Genomic DNA, 20962 nt, shown 5'->3' with positions numbered 1-20962 from the left:
AAAATATAAAAATAATAATTTCTTTATATAATAAATTTTTTAATATATATTAGAAAATAACACTATCTTGATCTTTATTATTTGTTAAATAAAATATACCTACTTTATTTTATAGATGATAGAAATTTTTTTATTTTTACAATTAGAAAAAGTTATTTTTTAAATTATTGTTCCCTCAATACTAAAACTATTTTTATTTAAAGTCATTATATATAGATATGTATCCAAGTAAAATGCATTTTAGGGAATGAAAGTTTTAAGGAGGAAAATGTTTTTTTTTTTGGTAAATTGAAATTAAATTTTTAGAGTGGGCTAATTTAAAATTTTTAGGACGTATACTTTATAATTTTTTCTTATAGTTTATACTTCATGTGAGCAGGTCCGTTCGTCTTTGCAAGTAAATTGAAGTTTCAAAATTTGTGGCACAGTACATGAGTGGAGGAATTTTTGACATATCTATTTGGAGAAGTCACAAGCATAACCCATCCTCTTGGATAAGGCTGACATCCAAAAAGAGGATAAATTGGGTGTTTATGATTTTTTTTTTTTTTGGACTTTTCAGCTCAAGTGATTGCACATATGAAAGTAAGATGAAATCTTGAAATTCTATGAGATTTGAGAAGAAAAACTTTGGCACAATTGATTTATCCTGGTTCAGTCTAGCCATTTGGCCTACATTTTGTCCTCAAAATCATCCTTGAGATTTTTAATTATAATCACAATCACAAATTTAAATGGGTGCATAGCACAATACAATTTTCAAGACTTTACTAGTCCTCATTCAACAACAATACTTGCTACAATAGCAAGATATTATAACTCACTTAGAAAATTTCTTTCTAAAATTTCAATCCAAATATAATGAAAATCTCTCAAAGAAAAAGTCTCTATTAAAAGTAAATTAAATACAATGAAAGCTTATGAATTAATGAGAGTTTTTTCACAAATTTATCAAAGAGTTGATTCAAGAATAAATTGAGACACTGTGATGCACATAAATATGTTTTAATCTCCTCTATCTCCCAAATCTCAACGACGTTGTTGGCTTCTCCAAGGTTCTTTCAGCATTTTCTCCTCCATTCTCATTTTGTGATGAGGGAGGAGGGAGGAGGGGCACTTGCTGCATCTTCAACAAGGAGGAAGAAAGGAGGAGGGAGGCTTGCATCCATGTGTGTCTATGTGTGTCAATCTCTGAGGAAGAAAAGTGATATCTTCTATGCAAAAATGAAAATGTGAGGAGCATTTTTTTTTTTTATATTTCATGCAGTTTTTTCATTGTTGTTGCTAGACTAACTCAACTAACACAGAACTCAATGAAATATGATCTAGTCTTATTCGATCTGAGTTGATTTTGGGTCAGACCATGTCAGAGATTATTTTTTCCTCTAATCTCATTTCAGCATCTCTCCTCTAATCTTCTCTCCTCTCATTTTGGCCATTGATCTCTTCCAAGCTCTCTCTTGCTCTCCCACTCCTCTTTTCTCTTGCTTTGCCATCGAAGACTCATCTCCCACAACTGTTGTCTCTCCCCACGCCCCCCCCCATTCTATAAGTGCTTGTATTTTCTCTTCTCATTTCTTCTAAATCTCTTGCTCTCTGAAGCAATTTAACTTAATTTTTGTATTTAATTGTTATATGGATTACTGATTCTTGATTAGGCTTTTGGTTTGTTAAATTAGATTATATTGATTTTGAATATTATTGGTGTCGCACGCAAGCTATTTGGTGAATGCTTCATAGAAAAAAATAACCTTTGGCAAGAACTCACATAAAGTTTAAGTTATGGATCACTTGAAAATGCATGTTAGACTAATAATACATAATTAGAAGAGAATTATATTTAGTTTTTATTTTTGTCCAAATTTATTGTCTTTTTTATGTATTTTTTGTCTGAACAATATTTAACTAGTTTGAGTGAAAATTGTTTATCGGTTAATTCTTTGATTAATAATTGAGTAGTATATAAAGTTTCATGGTGATTGAAATTGCATGTGAGTATTTTAGCTTATTCGAAATTATTACTTATGTGTAATTTATAGTTTAAAATAACATGTGATATTATTGTTTTTGATGATGATGATAATGTGATTGGAATGGGGGATAAAATACTTAGAAAAATTTTATTTTTATGTCGTTCTGCTATCAAATTTTTGTTTGAAATTAATAGTTTGACATTTTAAGAGCCCTTTTGTTTAATTTTTTTAATTAAAAGGCAATTTTTTTATACAAGAAATTTTTTTTTATTTGTTTTGAATAGGGGTAGAAAATTTTAATGAAATCAATTTTTATAAATTAATGATATATAATTTTTATAATAGTTGAGCCTATTTATTAATGTTAATATTGAAATATATATATATATATATATTACTTATTATTATAAGTAAAAAATGATTTTTTATGATAGTAACCAACATAAAATAATTTCTAACTTTTAAAAAAATTTACAAAATAAATCACTTTTTATAAAATAAATCACTTTTCTAATTTCTAATTTTTTAAATGTTAAACACATGGGTCCTAATGTTGTTCGGATTATATATATAATCAAATATAATGCCTAAAGAAATTATAAAAATTAATGTTATAAATTATTTTTAATTTATAAATAAAAGAATCTACTTGTTGGAAATTTTTCACATAAGGTAAAATACTTACAATTAATTTAATATAATTGTAAGTATTATCTTAAATTTAATTATCTTAGAGAGGGATGATATATATGTGTGTGTGAAAGCATGTGGCTTATGACTGATTGAGTTAGTAATTAATATATTCATTAAACTAACTCTTCCAATATGATTGAGTCACTAATATCATTACTCTCAACAATTCTTGTTAGATTGAGAGAGATTATGAACAAGAAATGGATATCTGCAAATAGAGTCATAAAAGAATATGTCGATGGGGTGAAGGAGTTTATTAGATTCATACTAGAGCATGAGGCAGATCATAATAGCATTATGTGCCCTTATATAAAATGTGGCTTCTTGAAGTAGGTTAGAGCGAGCGAGTTGGAATATTATTTAGTGTGCTTTAAAATTGATCATACTTATACATGTTGGCATAAGCATAGTGAGTCGAGGGATACAACCGATAGAAGCCGTGGGTATAGCAATACGTAAATGTCACATGATTTCAAAACAAATATAGACAAGGATGATCTTGTTGAAGAAAGGACTAATGTTGTTAAAGAGGAACTCCAGGATTGTCCAAAATTACTTGAAAGGTTGAGAAATGATGCAAGGACACCTTTATATACCAATTGCATAGAATTCTTAAAATTGACTGCTATGCTGAGATTGTTCAACTTAAAAGCAAGAGGCGGGTTAACTAATATGATCTTTACAGAATTTCTTTCACTTATTCATGAAATGCTACTGAAGGGTAACAAGCTTCCAACCTGAACATACAATGCAAATAAGTGTTGCAATATGTGGGCATGAGTTATAAGAAGATACATGCTTGCCCTAATGATTGCTCTTTGTTTCAAAATGAATATGCATTATTAACTGAGTGTCCTAAATGTAATGCATCATGCTATAAGAATAATGAAAAGAGTCTAGAGAAGGTGGTATGGTACTTTCCTATTGTGCCTAGGTTTAAATGCTTGCATAACAGTGTAGTAGATTCAAAAAATTTGACATGGCATGTAAATGAGAGAATTAGAGATGGTGTGTTAAGGCATCCTGTTGACTCTGTGCAATAGGAAAAGGTTGATCGAGAGTGCCCAGACTTTGCAAAAGATTCTAGAAACCTATGCCTCACACTAGCTACCGATGGAATGAATCCACATAGCATGCAAAGCAATACCTATAGTACATAGGCAGTGATGTTAATCATTTATAATCTACCTCCGTGGCTATGTATAAAGGGCAAGTATTTGATAATGTCCATTTTAATTTTTGGGTCAAAACAACTAAGAACTGATATAGACATATACTTGGCTCCTTTAATTGAAGATTTGAAGCTATTGTGGGAGACAGGGGTCGAAGTGCATGATGCATACAGGAAGGAAATATTTAATTTGAAAGCTATGTTGTTTGGCAAAATTAATGACTTTTCGGCATACAATAATTTGTTTGGGTATAGTATCAAAGGGAAACTTGGATGTCCTATTTGTGAAGACAACACACAATCGGTGAGATTAGAACATGGTATGAAAAATATCTACGTGGGACTTCATAGATGGTTGCCTCAATAGAATTATTATCAAAGATTAAGAAAATCTTTTGATGGTAATCCAAAAAAAGGTGGGCCACCTCCATTTTTATCTAGTGATCATCTGTTTGAAAAGGTTAAGGATTTGGATATTGAATTTGGAAAACCTTTTGCGAGGCACATTAGTACAAGTAGGTGGAAGAAAATAACTATTTTCTTTGATTTGATGTATTGGATGACTTTGGATATGCGGCATTTTCTTAATATAATGCACATTAAAAAATTGCGTGTGAAAGTATTATTAGTACGTTACTATAAATTCTAGGAAAGAGCAAAGATGGCATAAAAGCAAGGATAGACATGGTTTCTATGGGTGTAAGGGAAGACTTTGGCACTAGAGGAGAATGGAAGTTATATGTTTCTTCATCTAGCAGCTCGCACATTATCCAAAAAGAAAAAATGTCATTATGTGAGTTTCTTGGTGTAATTAAAGTTTTAAAGGGTTACTCTTCTAATGTAAAGAATCTTGTGTCAATAAAAGACTTGAAGTTGAAAAGTTTGAAATCTCATGACTGCCATGTCTTGATGAAAAATTTTCTTCCAGTAGCCATACATTCTATTTTATCCAATAGGATGCGTAATGTGATAATGAAACTGTGTTTCTTTTTCAAGTCTATGTGGGTAAACATGTTCAAGAACTTGTTGAAAAAGTTATTAGTACTTTCATTCTCAACTTTGCATAACATGTTGATATTGCTATTTTAATAACTTATGTTTTTCAAATTATGATGAATAAAGTGTCATCTCAGAAGAAGTTTCTAAAGGCGAGCTTCCTTAGGATGAAGATGTCTTAGAAAAGGTATTGAGAAATCGTGATCACTTAGGTCATGTTAGGGGTGATGGTATGGGGGTCTTATGGAAACAAATGGTGGGAAAAAAAAAGACTCCAAAAGATGTACCTTCTTCAGTTGAGTTTAATGCTCTAAAAAATAAGTAGAAGTGTAATAAAAAATGATTAAGGCACTGCTTAAGGTTAACGATTTTGGGAAGTCATCCTTTGAGCGCATATATCCCAACAAGATAGATAGTTGCACTGTGGCCCAGCCATCTGGTCAAATTTATAAGGTATATATTATTTTTATTCCTTAATTTTGGTTCACTATTATTTTATTAACTTATACTTATTTTATTTAGGGCTAACATGATTGATTTTTTATGGAAAATAGCCCTAGTAGACATGAAGTGGCAAGAGGTTGTGTGTTTAATATCCTTGGGGAAAATACCATAGACAATGTGGTAATGCCTGCAGACTATTTGCAAGGGTTGATTCTTGAACCCATTGATGCCAACTACCTATTGCCTATTCCCACCTTAGATGCATTTATTATTGGAGAAGCAAGTGGCAACTTTATTACATGGCTCAAGGTTTGCTTCTATGTAGAAGATGAAGCACAAAATTAATAGGTATGCTGGTTACCTTTTTATGTATATGTTACATAATTGGTCTCTAACTATATAATTGGAGTGCAGTCTAAGGGGAAGGATATCACTAGACAATTAGGCCAATTATCCAAGATTGAGACAATCGTGCCAAACCAATTGCCAAAGACCTACCAAAGCATACTTCAGGCATATGCAAAGTTGTTTGCTGATTCTATAGTGCTTATCAGCTTTGACTAGAGCATGTACAGCAAAGAACAACACGATGTGATTAGGGTTGAAATGGTCAACGAAGTCCTCAAGTGCATTTTGATCAACCAAAACATGGTTTATTTTTATATGAGGTACATATTGTTTATATGACTTTTTATTATATTTTAAATTTAATATAATATAATAATTTGTTTATTTTTTCATTTAGATACCTATATCAATATTTTATCGTCCCTGGTAATCTTGCATCAAAATTTATCTTTGTTTACCCTCATGATGTCTCTGCTCATCGCAACATCCCTACCGACAAAGCCAAGCTCAAACATTAGCAAAGTACTTCGAGGCAAAAAACCTACTGCAGGAACATTATTTCTAGTACCTTATGTACAAGGGTGAGTTCAATAGTATCCTAATTTATTTAATTTATCTTGCCATTTTTAATTTCATGACGTGTGTTTTCAAATTGTTTTAGGAGCCACGGGATGTTGATCAGCATTATACTTACTGCTATTAAAATTGCAAAATTTTACTATTTGAATTCTGCTAGTGGGCAACCAGATAACAAACTAGAAAATATAGAATTATTTAATTTGTAAGTTTATATTTTGATTAATATTTTTATATTTTTTATTTTAAATTTCTAATTTTAACTTATTTTCTTTCTTATCAGGGTTATGGTGCTTTATTGCACCGAAAAGAACTTGCCTGTACCATTAAGGTACAAATCATATGATCTAGCTTACTCTAATTAGAAGATAATAAAGGTACTTCTCACTACTAATTTTAACAATCAATTTTAGTTTTCTAATTAATTCAATAATATGTTTATTGGTTTTTCTATACAATGCCCACAACAAATAGCATATAAAGAGGATTGTGGATATTGTGTCATAAGATTTCTTAAAGACATCATCACTCATAGGATGACTCTAATCCCGTATGTATGTTATTTACATTAAATTATATGTGATTATTGAATTTTAATTTGTTGAAATAATTAACTTTATTGTCATATTACATTATTACAGTATTATCCCGATCCATATTGTTAAGAATTTAAGGATCGTCACATCAATGAAATTATTGACGAATGGTGTGAATATATTTTCCAGCTATGGGCCAAAAATAAGTAAATTACACTTTTTTATTTTAATTTTTATAATTTAAAATAATTTTGGTTTAATATAGCAAACAACTTTGTTTGACTTATTACTATGTTGAGCAATTGTATAGGTAAGAATTGTTTTATTTTAATAAAATTTTTAGTTTACTATAATTCAATTTAGTGTAATATAATTATAGATTGTATTGGATTGAATTAGATTAGATTGGACTAATTTGTATTTGTATTATATTGTTTCAAGGGCTATAAGAAATGCAACTAGCATATTTTAAAAAAAAAGTTACAATGTATTGGACGATTATATATTATTATATTGGATAGTTATGACCAGAACTATCCAATATGTCCATATATTGGATGATTTTTAAAAATAACCATCCAATATATTCTCTACTTGTACCACCAATTCTAATACTATATTGAATGGGCCTTTGAATCGCTCAATATTATAATATTGATGGTTCTAATAATCATTTAATATTTATTTTATCAATATATGACAATGTCTAACCATCCAATATAGTAAAAAATAACCGTCTAATATTTTGTTTCTTTTTTTTTTGTAGCAGTGTGTGTTTTTGCTTTTAGAGTAATATTAATTAATATTGAAAGAATGTTGTGGGCTTCAAGCCCAATCTTCTTTTTTTTTTTCGTTAAATATATAGTATACTTATATTATAAACACACACAAACACACTATATTTTATATTACAAAATAAATATATTTATACATACCAATTTTCAGTTCATCATCCTCTCTTACATATTAATTTATTTATTATTATCATTATTCTACATTTTAAATTAAATCCTAATTTATCTAATTTTGGGTAAATTTTCATTCTTAAATTATTTTACTTAGTTTCTAAATCAATAAATACTTTAATTTTCTATGCCTCAAGATTCCTTTTGGAAAATTTCTATATTTAATTTATTTCCTAGTGACGGAAACCTAAGACTAGGTTACAAATAACATATTGTTGTTTGCTGTAGAATATGAAGAACCAGTGGTGAAGACATATGATAATGAGGAAAACTTTTCGGTCATAATTAGAGGACTCCTTGAGCCATTGGTTACAATAAATGGTTGGGGATTAAACTTCAGGGCATGCAGAGATATGTTAATTTTCCTTGGTGATTTGCATGGAAGGATGATTGAGTTATATTCTTGCATACCAGCTGCAACATTCCACATTTTATTTAAATGAGTTATGGCTAAAGATTACTATTAGACACCCAATTTATGGAATTTTTGGTTAGTAAGAATATAATTTGAGTTTTTACAAAAATTAATTCGTGGAAGGTGGAGGTCAAAAATTTTTGCCCAAGGGTCCCGCACATTATACTCTTAAAGGCAACCAGTCCCTCTGTGCATTTCTTTAAAAAGAAGACCATAAATCACTTTGTGCACTGTATTTTCTCGAACTTCAGCTGCTCTTCTCGTTGGGTTTGGCTGCAACCTGAAGATAAAGGTGTCCAAGAAGGTCTAAGACTCATTACAAGGGACTTGAGCAAGTTTCATCAACATATATGCCTTTCTCAAGCTTTCTCTACTTTTTTCTTCAAGATCTATGGTGTGTATTGTGATCCACTACTACAAAATAAACTTTTCACGTGGCATTTTAGGTCTTTTCATGTCACAACTGTAAGGGACATCATACTGGGCGACTTAAAATAATGGCTCATCCATGTCACAAATAATGGAGACGTGGAAAAGAATAAACCATGTCCCTTTTAATATTAAAAGAGAGATCGTTTCTACATAATTCACGTCCCCATTTTACTAGAAAGGGACGTGATTTCCATATAAACCACGTCCCTCCAAATAAGAGGGACGTGGCTACTCATGTTGTCAGAGAAACCACATCCCCCCCCCAAGTAAGAGGGACATGGTTTATAGTAGAAACCACGTCCCTCGTTCATGAGGGGGAAGTGGTTTCTTTGAGAAACCATGTCCCCCTCTATAATAGCGGACGTGATTTGTTCTGAGCACACATCTTGCTACGTCCCTCCTTTTAATAATGTGACGTGGTTTTTGTAATTTTTTTTTATATACAATTTGTATTTGCTTGACAACCAAAATAGAATCTGTGAAAGTATGCCACAGAAATAGCCAAATTCATACAACAAAAGTTCAGTAAATAGCAACTCATTTACAACCATTCATAAACTATCACAACAAAATATACCAAGTACATTGGAACGACAAAATTATTGTCACCCATTCAAGTGTCAATATTTACAGCCAAATTCCAACAAACTACTTGAACACATTAAGGTTTATATCCTTCTATCTAACTATATGGATAAACTATAAAATCGCACTATGTAAATAGCTCTTGAAGAAGATAACCTACTAAATTGTTTCAAATGTTAGTTATATCTTCACTGGTATAGGGGTACCCACTGTTAAAAAGCTGTAAATTTTTATCGAATGTTCATTAGATATCTAAATTCTAAAGCCTTGCAAAACTAATATTATTAAAATAAATAATAATGTAACTTACCATGTGTAAATTTTCGTTAGTTTCGGATTTAATAATCTCATACATATAATGAATAATATAATATCCACACTCTGTACTCCCTATCTGGCGATAGCACTGAAAGTTAAGAATCAAATAATAAGTATAAACAAAAATATATAAAAAAAGTTGTGAATAAAAAGTATTGAATTAAAATTACTTACGTTTGGAAAAATACAAGTCAGTGAGGGATTTTTTTGAGATGTATTTTTTGCTGGACGTCGCTTTTCCCCGGTCATATAATATATCTTCAATGCTCTATCATGATATTTAAATAAAGTATAAAGTATTAAAACAAAATAAATATCTAACATTTATAAAAATAATCTTAACTTACGTGTTGAATATATTTTTAGTTTCAGCACTCGGTTGCTTGCCCATGGAACAAAACCAATAGATCTCATGCAAATACAAGCATATAACACAAAGGGACCAATGGTAACTACAAAGATACAAAAGAAATCAATACATGAAAGCATAAAAAAGATTATCAAAATAAATATATATATATATATATATAAATGAATATAGAAGAACTTACCCCTCAAGAATTGGAGCCAGATAACAGGGCAATTTTGTTTCTGAAATAGTATTGCCCACGTATCTCATCCTATCACTGATATCATTATGGGCTGATGTCAAAGAAGCTAGACAAAAAAATCCAAATTGATCTTTCCGTGGTCCAGTACAAAGACTACTAAGAAACTTATTAATAGAATGACACAAAAATTATTGCATATAAATTAAAATAAATATAAATGAGATAGAATAGAGGTAATAAAGTTACAAGATAGATAGCATGGCCCATGAAATATCCAACTCCCTCAGCAACAAGAATTCCAAGATGTCTTTCTTGTCTATTGCAAAAGGATATGACTTGTCTATACCCACAATCCCTTTAGGCATTGTCAAATTGATAGGCTTTGTCATTGCCTTAAAAAATTCATGTAATTGTAATAGAGCAAAACAATCCTCACCCTCATCAAAATCCTAATAAAATATGAAATGAATAAAAGTTATATAAGTAAAATTAAAAGAGAGAATCAAAGAATAATGAAGAGTTTTTCTACCACTGGAATTGTCATCTCTATGTCAACAAGTCTTTTATGCCATAAAATGAATTATCTCAATGCTTCACCTAATTTTTCAACCTCATTAGTAGGGAATGACACATTCACATTTGGCTCAAGAACAACCTCAACCGTCACCTTCACTTGATCATCCAAAATACTCATGTTATGGATTATTTCTTTAAGCATATATAGCCGTGCTGATAAACCCCAACAACGGAGGGAGACCATTTTCTAGCTTATGGTAGAAAATGAAACCAAAATACACACACACACACACATGAATGCAGGCATAAAGATGTCCAAGTTAAGCTTGAATAATAATATCTGTATAGGGATGAAATTCTATTGATACTCACGATTTAAAAGCAAACAAAGGAAATCTGAAAAATCTGATTGTCCTACAAACAACCAAAATTTTGGTGAGAAATGAGAAGCACCGAGAAGCAAAGCAACTATTCCTGCTGGTCGAGAAGCTGAGAAGCACCGAGAGGCAATCAGTAAGATGAGACCGAGAGCAAATGAGAAGCTGAGAGAGACGATCACAGAGCCGGCAGAAAAATGAGACCGAGAAGCTTGGCTGAGCAGTAGAAAGACCAGATGAAGAAGCTTGGTTGAGACTTAGAAGCAGAAAGATGATACTCTGATTGGAGATGAAGGCAAGCACAGCAGACTTTGAGTGTTCTTTTGAAAAAATTGACTAGTGCAAGGCTTAAAAATTGAGTGGGAAGGAGAATACACGTCCCCCAAAGAGGAGAGGGACGTGGATTTGAGAATCTATATCCCTCTCCTCTCTGGGGGATGTGGCTTCTACATAAAGCTACGTCCCCCTTGAAGAGGGGGACATGGCTTCTGTAGAAACCACTTCCCCTGGAGAAGGGGAGGTGGCTTCTGCAGAAGCCAGCTGGCACTGTTAGAATCCACGTCCCCCTCTTCAAGGGGGACATGGCTTCTTCACAAGCCACGTCCCCTTGGAGAAGGGGACATGGCTTCTGCAGTAGCCAGCTGGCTCTGTTAGAAGCCACATCTCCCTCTTTAAGGGGGACATGGCTTCTTCACAAGCCACGTCTCTATCCTAAAGGAGGGACGTGGATTATGAAGTACTCTTATAAAACCACGTCCCCTTAAGAATTAAGGAGACGTGGCTTATTAAAATTGTTTTGTTAAAATAAATTTTTTTTAATCTACGTCCTCTTTTTACTTGGGTGATGTGAATTGTGTTCTTTCTAAGTCTAACTTTTAAAATAGGACGTAAATTAAGGTAGTAGAAATGCTTGTTTGTAGTAGTGTGAGTTAGATGAAGGGCTAGTTTGAATCTGATTTATTTGAATTATACGATGTTTGAATGGTATTTAGGAAGTAGAATAGAGGTTGTTTATGATGTTTAGAAAGATTTAATTATTAGGATTATTGGAAATTCAAAATTTAGCTTTAAACCTAATGAAAATGTTGAAATATGACTTCTAAAGGCTGATTCTACATTGGGAACTTCATGTTATTGCTATAGATAACCCTAAATACCTCTTGGAACAAGAATATGCGATTGGATTGGGAGCTTTGGTTATTTTTGAATTATGGACGAATTTTGAGCAAATTTTATGTGTGTTTTTGGTTTGAGCAACACTGACCTTGTTTGCTTGGATTTTTTTTTATCACTTGCCTCTTTGGTTGATAGTTGAGTAGTGTATGAATTTTCATAACGATTGAAATTGTTTATGAATACTATAAATTTACTCAAAATTATTGCTTTGCTGAGACTTGTCTTGGGTTTTTTAGAGATCTGTGACATATATTAACTGTTCTTGGACACCTTGAATAATAATTGAGCCTCATTACTTTGTTTATTTATTGAATTAGATTGTGGATCCAAACTCATTTATGGTATTGGGCTTGGCTTGTTTGGCTAGAAGTTGAGGTCACTAGGGGGATTTCATTCACATGCATGTTTTGAATTGCTCTAAATTGGAGAAGAAATGGGGTTTTGTTATTTATGCAATGTGATGAGAATGTATATACACAAACAAACAAACAAACACACACACACACACACACACACACACACACACACACACACATTAATCATATAGCGTGGGATGACTGGCAAGAAATGGCACTATCCGTACATTAATGCATGTTAAATGTAATGGGAGAGTAAGCATATCCTTTTATATATCACATGATATGTAATGTACTTCACCCACCTACACTTGGCCAAGTGTAGCGGTATTGCAACATTTGTCCTCTAATCACCAATTAAGGTTGTGACCATGTCTTAATGATTTATTAGCTTGATCATGCATGATGGGTTGTGAACGCACCACTTGAAGATAGTAGCCATGATCGTACTGTGAATGGTGGTTATGGGTTGTGATCATGCTGAGTGTCAATATTACATAAGGGAATCCATAATTGTGTTAACCTAAGGGTGATTCCTTTATGCATGCTTACTTAAATTTGTTCATATTGTGACATAGTATTATTAGAAAGACTAATGATAAAAGGTTGAATATATTATGAAAGCCTTTGTAACTGAGATTATTATTATCTCACCCCCTTATTTTAACAAGTTCAGGTGAAGAAGTGGGTTCAAGTAGGGGAAAGGAGTTGGAGAAGTATATCTCCATTTTCGATATTGTCAATTTAAAACCTAACTCTATTTTAAGCCGTTTGACATTGCTGAATCATGCCAAGTGTATAACTTGATGACTTTGTCGTTTGGTAATGCTTGTTTTATGAATGTTTCTATGGATTGTTGGGCTATAAAACTCGAACTAGTGGTTCTTTGTTTTATGTTTGGATATAAACATTTGCTATTTAATCCAATTTTCCCTTAAGTAGATTGGGACGGCTTTAAAGTTTTTGTGAGATTTGATTTTGATATTTGAATTGATTATGTGGCTGACCTAGTTGTTTGGTAGCTATAATATGATTTTTTACAAGATTAATTATTTAAGCGTATGTCAAGTTTTGGATAAACTCTGCCCTCTTTTTTAAAAAATTAAGGGATATTTTGTCAGAAATTTATTATTATTGTAATGACATAAAATTTTATGTAAAATAATAATAATAATAATAATAATAATAATAATAAATAGCTAAATTAATAAAATTAAATTTAAATTTATATGAGGCATCTACATATATTTTTATTAATTTTGAGAAAGATATGACAAAAAGCATGAAGTGGCTTTGTGGAACTTTGCTTGGGGTTCAACTTTTTGGTTTCGGGAGGTAGAGATATTTGTTCCAGAAGCTTCAATCCCTCTGGCCGGCAATCTCAATCCTCCGCTTCATCTAGTTGCTGCCGTGGGTTCCGCCGTTCAAGCTCCCCCCTTCTCTGATTGTAAGCGCCGGCATCGACTGTGGTCCTTCAGTCCGTGTGCTCTGTGTGTGTTCAGATCTTTTTCTCCATTCATCTGCGTCCTCGTCCGTCGCTGTGGTGTCCGTGTTGCGTGGGTGTATCAGAATTTCCTTCCCCTCTGTTCCAGGTGTGCGTCGCCGATGGGTGTAGGGGGTGGTTCGCTGCTGTTGGTGGTTTGAGTGAAGAGCTTATCCCCTGTTCCGTCTGTTCCGATGGCTCCTTTCTTTTCTCTCTTGTTGCTGAATTAAGGTGAGAAACATTGAACTCTTCTTATAGCTTCTGTACATGTGGGTGTATGATCTAATAACTGAAGATGAAAAATTTTACCCCCGCTGTGCTGCTGTACGTGTTTGATTGGGAAGGGGAAATTGAAATTTAAACAAGCTTAAATTAATATTAACAAGCATGCTTTTGATAAGTATTTTGTGGATTAGTTGCTATTAGAGGAAGTTAATTGTAAGCTCTTCCTCCTCTCCCTTAGCTTTATGCTGTCAAACGTGCATCTTCTTCTCTGTTTTGCGTTGATACTGTTATGAGCGTGGGGTTTAACCATTCTCCTTGGTGATATCTAGGCTCATCCTCTCTCCTTTACGTATGCTGTGTGATTTTTGTTGTTTGAATAACTGCTTGGCTGTATCTGTGATTGTTTGAGTGAGAAGAGAGGGGAGATTTGAGTTAAGTTGAAATTTTAGTCTAAGAGCAAGATGAAGATGATGGATTTTGATCTTAGGATTGATTGTGTTTAGGGCTGTGAAAAAATTTTTCAGTTCTGGTTCAGTCTAACTCGAGATAGTCTCAGTCTTGTTCAATTTATATAGACGCTAGTCCTTCAATTAAAATGATCAGACTATTTCTTTGAATTAGACTGGATAAGAGATTAAACATTCAGACCACTTGGTCCAATCCAGTCCTATTAATTTTTTTATTTATAATTATAATTATAATTAATTTATTTTTGATAAATGTTTGAAGTGTAATTGATGCTAAAGAGATGATTGTATGGAGATTTATTGAGTTTATTTCTAAATTGTTGTTATAAAGTAGTGTTGTTGAATTTTATTATGTGCTGTTTTTATTAAAATTATAAATTTAAATTATTCGAATTGTAACAGAAATATATTTTTTCTTATTTTTGGAAATTATTATGGATTTAGTATTATTATAAGTGTTTTTATTATCTTAGTTGATTTTATTATATTGAAATGGATTATTGCCTCTCATAGAATAAAAAAAAAAAAAAAGCTAAGTGAGTACTGGATTGACAGGACCAGTCTCTTAGTCTTATAGACCAAGTCCGATCTTGTTAATTTTCAGATTATCATTGGACAAGACTAAACTATGAGTTGCCTAACCCAATTCTTTTAATGAAAGAGACCAGACTTTGGGTTAGGATGAAGTCCAGTGCCGTCCTAGCTTTTGTGCAGCCCTAATTGTGTTGGTGTCGAAAATTTATCTTTAGTGCTGTCTTGAATGTAATATATATATATATATATATGTTCCAAGTCTGCTGTTCAGTTGAATTCACCATGTCGTATTGTGATTTTTGTGCAAATTAAAGATGATACTTATTGTCCTCTAGTTCTTCCGACGTAAGCTTGCCTTTTGATTAAGCTTTGAACCAAATGCTGAGCAAATAATTGTTGCCTTACAGTTTTATATATATATATATATATATAATCTAATTTTTCTGGTTCTAGTTGACTTTGTGCTTTGCAACATGAGTGATTGTTGATAACTGTTGATATTGTTTTGAGGATAGAGTCTCTTTTACTTTCTTTTTCTAAAGTCTTTTTTTGGGATCAACATAATGATGCTTACCATACTCTACTTCAATCCGTAACTCCGTAACGGGTCATTGGTGATGAGAGGGAGTATTATGTTAAGATCATTGGCGTACATCAAGCATTGCTAAATAATAAATAATTAAAAAAAAAAAAAGAAGACGACAATGGCTTAATTCACTAGTTGGTATGCATGTATTATATAAACTTCAATCTTGTGTTAAGGTTTATCTTCCAAAATAAAAAAATCCCTCCGAGTTCCAGCAAAAACCTAGTTAGCTTTGGCTAAGATATTATGAAGAAACTTTATGTATGATATAAATGATGATTAAGGGAAACTTTTGAATTATTTAGCTTCATTACGGTTGTGTTAAGATTGAAAGGGGGTTTATTCAACTAGTAGAAAATTTATTAAAAATCCTCCTATATTTTATAGGATGTTTGGGAGAAGAGAGACTAGATATGAGTCCAATGGAATAAATCTTTGAGACTTGGTAACTTGACAGGCAAATGAATAGTGTCTCAATGGTTTATTATCAAACTTATTTTGTTGAAAATATTGCTTGAGCATGTTTATTTGCTACATCCTCTATTTATATAAACCTTTTGATTCCTTAAAAATAAATGATAATTTTTTTCAATTTAATCTTACTTAATTGTTTATGTTTTTATTTTATTATTGAAAAATGAATTTGGAAATGTTTTTTACATAAATGAATTTTATAGTAATATCTAAATTTATTTTCTTCAAATGAATATCTGAAGGCAATTGCTATGTTGATCTATATGTAAGAGAAATCATGTTGATTTTATAAACTTGTACATGTTTTATTTTAATTATGAGATTGAATCAGAACGCTGGTTGCTAACTACAATTCCGTTGAACCTTCGCGCGTTATGATACACCTAGCTAGCAGAGTGCTTAGGAGGTGCTAGCCTCGTGCAATGACCAACACATATGAAATGAAAGGATGATTATTCATGAGTATTGTACTCACGCTTGCTTTTGTGGGCTTTATGGCTGTGCTTGATTTCATGGGCTTTGTGCTCACGCTTGTTTTCATGGTTTCAAGCCGTGCTTATCAGTTACTTATCCTTGTAGATTATGTGTGTATGCTCGTTAATTATTTATTCTCTTAGACTTTGTGTCCATATTTGCTAATCGTTCTAATAAAGTCCTACAAATGAATGAGTTTTGAAATTTATTGTTCTTATAATTTTATTTTTTTTATAAAGTAAACAGTCCTTTCTACTTTATATAGATTTTTATAATTAGCTCCATAATTTTCCAGCATTTAAAGCATATGTTTAATTTTAAAAGTGGAATTTGAATTTCTAATCATTTTTTTAATTTATAAATTCATGATTTATATATTTACATGACCATTGATCTATGAAATATGTATTATATTATTTCAATTGATTATTCTATTTAGTTTATAATTGTGCATTAAAGCTCTTTCCATTAAGTTCTACGTCTATAAATTGGAACGTTATTCACTAAAAAGTTGTTGTTGGTCTTAGATCTATTAATTGACATTGTACCTCCTGTTAACCTCTAAGGGTCCTATGGTTGTGCTGGATGGAGATTCCTTTGGAAACTATTATCTCCTTTGTATGTAATTATAAAGTTTATGTATTTCATTTTAAAAATATAACTAGGTGCTCCGCATAGACTATAGTTAGAATCCTTATTTTGATTAACTATTATTTGTTTGTTGACTGATAATAGTACAGCTCCTTGTGGTTGTTGTGTTGAATTCTATTGAAAAGTTGTAGGAGGTCTTATTTACTAAAGAAATTCTGTCAAAATTTCTATAAAAGTTTTAAAACATTCATTTGATTTTTATATATATATATATATATATATTAGTAAGATCTAATCTTATATCAAATACATTAATGGTTTAAATTTACAAATTTCTTAAATTAAGGGTTAAGGCAAACAAGTTTCTATGAGCATCCCCTATTGACCATATTTAATTTTGGGCCGTGACAATTATCATAACTGATGCATAATTATTGTATTAAAGGTGTGCTTAGTAAAGTAGGGTGTTATGCTAGTTGGGGAAGGTATACTATTGTAGAACCTACTTACCAGCAAACAATCAAGGAAGTTTGTGTATATAATTGCATTGTGATGGGATGTTAAACTTTTTTTTTTTTCTTGGGTCTTGAGTATGTATAGTGATTTTCAATGGTATATTAATTGTCTTTTCATTTCAAGTAGATAAAAATTCATTAATTTGTAATATCTTCCTTTCTTTTGGTTTGATTGAAACAATTTTAGAATTTTGAAATTTGTCGTGTTGATTTTTTTCTAATCTTTTTAGATATTTAACTTTTTAGATGCATTTTTTGTCTGATATTGCCTAGTCTAGTTTCTTTCATAATAAACAAAATGAATCTTAGTGATAGATTTAGTTAAAAATACAAAAAAAAGTTATTGTAATTTTGGATGGTGATTTTGTCTAATATTGTTGAGTCTATTTTAGTGAACACTCAACACTTAAACAAATGCCTTTAAACAAGTCAAAGAAGAAGAGAACTCATGCAAATCTGAGCTTTGGAGGAGCATTACAACAACTCTAACAATGTTTAAGCTCGAAAGGAGTAGATCTAAGCAAGCATAAAGAGACTTTGGAGGAGAATATCAGAACAAGCACAAGGAAGCTTTAGAGAAGCATATTTGAGCAGGGATCACGGAGGAGTAGATTTGAGCAAACAAGAAAAGAGAACTTTAGGGCAAAAAATTCCACCACATTTATTTTTTAAATGTAATATGGAATATGCTTGAGATCCATACTTTATTAAACTTTAAATGAAAAATTCTATTTAAATTCACTTAAATGTGTAACAGTTTTGTGTACACACTGCAACAAAAGTCAAGTATAATTTTTTGAAAGTATATAGACTTTGTTTTCTTTTATGTTAGTTTTTTCTTTCTTTTTTTTTTTTTTTTGCAAAATATGACTAGATAGGGAAAAATCATTTTTAACCATACACTTCAATGACATCGAAGAATAAGTGATATTCATGTCCAAGTACAAGTAAATTCACGTATCAAGACCTTCCAAAAGAAGGAAAAGGTTACAACTAATTGATTTTTATTTACATCAAACGAAAAGATGGTTACTAATCTTATAAATCACTGAAAACTGCATAGTTGTTTTTATCGCAATCATCATATGTAATGCGAAGCATACAAATTATATACAATAGCAACTAAAGAGGTGACTCCGATGTAGGGGAGGTTTATTCCATTTAAAACTACATCAATTTCTCCCTAGGTAAAATATTGGATATTACATTCCATGTTCTAGTAATCAAGTTGAGCTACTCTTCACATATTTGCCTCCTATTGTCTTCATTAAACTCACCAATAATGTAAAACTAGTTCACCATATGTTAGCACATATGTCTGTATAGTGCAAGCATGTGGGAGAGTATTCATTGACATGCCTAAGGATCAAGCGTTTGTTAAAATACTATATCACTATTAGTAGAAAGGTGACCCTATTACATCCCTTCAAAATACAAGAAGCTTTATAGTAAACTGAATACTCAACATTACTTGCCTTCCACTTTAGATGATATAGTTGTCGACACTTAATAAGAGATCGAAAACTTCGATTCAATGAGGCAATTGTTGCATTATCATATCTCATACTTGGAATAAGACAACTAATTGGTAAGTTCATAGCAAGTTGGTGGAAAAGCAAACTTGAATTAGCTGCTTCTTTATGATAAAGAGAATCTAATGATCATACGAATTCACTTCCATGTTCACTTCATTAGAATGTTTGGTTGACTTTTTCAACAAAACTTCTCCTTCTTCCCTTTTGGGCTTGTTTCCCAAGGCCTCCATTAGAGGTTGAATATTATAATCGCACTCTCTCTCTTATTCAAATGAGTTTGATAATTCTTCTAAAACACCATTGGGAAGACCCTCAAACATGTTCCTATTGTTAATGTAGCCTTGAAAAAGAAACCTTAATTATATTAAATATAAATAATCATTAGAATAATAATTTTATAAAACACCTAAGTCACACATACATACACAACATTGTCTTGATTCAAAGATAAATTATGATGTAAATTCATCAATAGCTGATCGTGCAAATTTTATATCATGTAAAATTCTAAACAGTGTATTAATTAAAAATTTTAAATTCAAGGTTGAACAAAAGGTATGCATGAAAAATGCAAAAAAAAAAGATGTTACACACTTGGTTTTTTTTTTCATTTAGCCACAATGTCACGCACTCCATGTGACAACCTTTAAAAAATAAGTGTGTGCATTTAATGACTCAAAGCAGAGTTGAGTTAATTGAAATATGGAGGTCGCATCACAAAAAAAATAGAAGTGAGTGAGTAAAAGAAATGAGAGGAATTAAAACATACAATCCCCAAAATTAGTTTGAAGTTGGTCACAGAAACAAATTGAAAAATAAAAGGAGATTTAAACATTAATTTCATAAAAAATATCAGTCAAGTGATAAAATTAATTTCAAGACTACGGTTGTTCTTACCTATTAATTTATGGTGTACATAGAACCGTTGTAGACCAATGATATATGTTGAACAACAACTACTCAGCAATAGTTGTGGCGAATGATAGGAGTAAACAAAAAAGTTTGGATAAAGCTAGATCTAATTAGGAGGAGTAATAGGTATGAATCCTAGAGACCACTCTCATGGGCTGGTGAAGTCAAGTCCTAATTTGCAGGAGAAAAACTGATTATTTTTAGTGGTACTTTGAGGAGACTCTACACAAACCTCCTATCCATAGATCTCATGAGGGAGGGCTCTTAACAATTAAATTAATTTGGTATTATGATATTTATCAATTTATCAATATTCCAACATAAATGTATGTACATTGTTTTAAATGATTGTACATTGTGAGTCAAACCTCTATGTACACGCCTTCAATCATCAATGACTAAAATAAGGGATACAATGTATCTGTATTAAAGAATGAATATACATTTCAAAAATTCATGTATCTTGGATGAAAGTTATTCTTGACGTAGGACTTCAATTTTTGGATTCATGAATGTAAGGCGAAATTAAAGTCAACGGCCAACTCATTTCAATGTGTAGATTTAGAAAGTCACGATTAGTGTCTTTAATTCAAATAGTTGGGAGGTTATGCATATGCATGAAAACATAGATTTAGATTTAATAAGTGGCATAAATCCTCTCATTCAATGAGTAACAAAATCTCGTACAATCAGAACACTCCTCAAATATATTATCCCTCCAAAAATTTATGATTTAGT

The 20962-nt window shown here is 31.4% G+C and overlaps 1 long non-coding RNA gene across 1 annotated transcript; it reads left to right on the top strand.

The window, feature by feature from the left end:
• Positions 1–13705: 13705 nt before the first annotated feature.
• LOC129312845 (uncharacterized) lies at positions 13706–18518 on the top strand. The gene is made up of 2 exons (XR_008593742.1): positions 13706–14142; positions 18170–18518. It is a non-coding gene; the product is annotated as an uncharacterized LOC129312845 (long non-coding RNA).
• Positions 18519–20962: the final 2444 nt, after the last annotated feature.

Source organism: Prosopis cineraria, unplaced genomic scaffold (assembly GCF_029017545.1).
Source record: "Prosopis cineraria cultivar Desert tree isolate PC_DT_omini unplaced genomic scaffold, ASM2901754v1 PC6, whole genome shotgun sequence".
Taxonomy (NCBI): Eukaryota; Viridiplantae; Streptophyta; class Magnoliopsida; order Fabales; family Fabaceae; genus Prosopis; species Prosopis cineraria.
This window is presented reverse-complemented; position numbering and strand designations above follow the sequence as displayed.